Genomic DNA, 2,514 nt, shown 5'->3' on the forward strand with positions numbered 1-2,514 from the left:
ACTTTCTCAGAAGACTAAGGAAATTTGGCATGTCAGCTGCAACTCTCACCAACTTTTATAGATGCACCATAGAAAGCATTCTTTCTGGTTGTATCGCAACTTGGTATGGCTTCTGCTTTGTCCAAGACCGCAAGAAACTACAAAAGATTGTGAATGTAGCCCAATCCATCACACAAACCAGCCTCCCATCCATTGACTCAGAGTACACTTCCCGCTGCCTCGGCAAAGCAGCCAGCATAATTAAGGATCCCACGCACCCCGACATTCTCTCTTCCACCCTCTTCCTTTGGGAAAAAGATACGGAAATCTGAGGTCACGTACCAACCGACTCAAGAACAGCTTCTTCCCTGCTGCTGTCAGACTTTTGAATGGACTTACCTTGCATTAAGTTGATCTTTCTCTGCACCCTAGCTATGACTGTAACACTACATTCTGCACTCTCTCGTTTCCTGCTCTATGAACGGTATGTTTTGTCTGTATGGCGCACAAGAAACAATGCTTTTCACTGTATGTTAATACATTTGACAATAATAAATCAAATCAAAATATTTCTTAATTACTCTTATTTTAATTATCAATTTGGAATTTTGATATTGCTTTATTTTTGCTCAGCAAATTGTTTCCTTTCTTCATCCTCAGCTGCTTCTGAAATTGATGGATCTTTCCAAAATTTGCTCATTGGCCCGTTGAGCGAGGGGAAAATTGGAAATGCGCTGGCCAATCCTCATACAAAACTGCTGAACAAGCCTGTGACTCTCGCTTCCTGCTTTTGTCAACAGAACATCAACCCAAACTCCTGCTTCTTCACACAAAGGGTTAAAGGACTGTCACTCCCTCAAAGCAGAAACTTTATTCTGTACTAATCCACCAGATTGTTTCCAATCCAAATCGATCGTTGTTATTAATAAAAATGTACGTGGAGAAACTGAGAACCGCTTTGCATGTCCGAATAACAATAAATAATGCTGTGGAAACAACAAGAGCGTTTGAAATGTAACACTGCAGCCTCCCAGGCAAACACACTCTATGTTTTCAATCATACAATTTAAACTGATAATCATGATTTCTAAATAACTCCTGCCGTCTGCCTTTAAGAGCTTTCACTCCTCCAACTGTTTCACTCAGACTCTCTCTTTTCAGTTTAATTGACAACACAGACCGCGGGTGATATCTTACCAAAAAATCGGCAGTACGTTGTTTCCGGCGAGAAAACCGGTGTGTTACTCTCCAGATATTACCACACTCTGCCAAAGAAAATCAAGGGGGTGTGTTCCACGCCGTCACACGGTGGGGTGGGTGGGTTAATTATATTAAAATCTATTTGAATGCAGGTGAAGCAGTTTCATGCTCATTATGGGTGTGTGTCTGGAAGATCTGAATTTGCCGGAGAGTACAGCAGCTTCCAGACCCTGAGCTCCCCCCGCCCTGCCCCGGCATTCACATGGATGGAAAACACGGGCTCAAGATCGCCCCCTGCGTTTCGCTGGCAGATTGTGGTGTACATTTTAGATGTTCTCTCTCTTATCACTGCTCTTACACCAGCGCTGAATAAATATTTAAACTTGAGGTGGTTGGCGTGTTAATTTTAACTTGTTGAAATCAAAGTTATTAAACAGCTTCATAATGGGGTGTGAAGGTTACCACCCTGAGACCACCAGTGATTGGCTGAATGGGGTGATTATCTGGGGCCGTTAGCCCAAGCTGAAAATTCCCACCGGGAACCAATCCTTCCTGGTCCTGACAATCGGGTACTAGATGCCAAGCACTTCAAGGTGGGCAAGACGATAAGTACAGCCTCCAAGTGTGTGTGTGTATTGGCCCCTCTGCTACTGCCAGGCTGAAGAGGGAGGGTCTTCATGTGACCTTCAAGGTGGTATTGTACCTCAGTGGTGAAGGGTTCAGGGTCTGTGTGGGGGTCACGATATCTGTGGGTCAGGGGAAGGCTGGCCTGGCACAGTACTCTGAGATCGGAGCACCCTTTAAGCCGGGCTTATGGGTATGATTCATGTTGGCAATTTTTTCCAACCACAGGATGCTTGAATCCCACCTGGTTAGTGTCACCAGTGCTAGCAGGAAACATTCCAATTTTCCCACTGGCGGAAGCACTTTGATTTTTTTGGGAGAATTGTGGCCATTAATGTTTCCTCAGGGGCCTATCACGGTACAGGTGAAAGTTGCTGTCTGTCTCAAGTGGTAATGAAAAGACCTACATTTATATAGCGCCTTTCACATCCTCAGGATGTGCCAGAGTGCTTTACAGCCAATGAGGTACTTTTGAAGTCACTGTTGCAACATGTAGGAACACGGCAGCCAATTTGAGCACAGCAAGCTCCCATGAATAGCAATGAAATAAATGACCAAACTGTTTCAGTGACGTTGGTTGAGGGATGAATTTTAGTTAGGACACTGAGGAGAATACACCCGCCCTTCTTCAATATTGTGTCTTGGAATCTTTTATGTCAAAGAGAGCCGAGGGGGTTTTGCTTTAATATCTCATCCAACCAACAGCCTCCC

This window comes from Mustelus asterias, chromosome 4, assembly GCF_964213995.1.
Source record: "Mustelus asterias chromosome 4, sMusAst1.hap1.1, whole genome shotgun sequence".
Taxonomy (NCBI): Eukaryota; Metazoa; Chordata; class Chondrichthyes; order Carcharhiniformes; family Triakidae; genus Mustelus; species Mustelus asterias.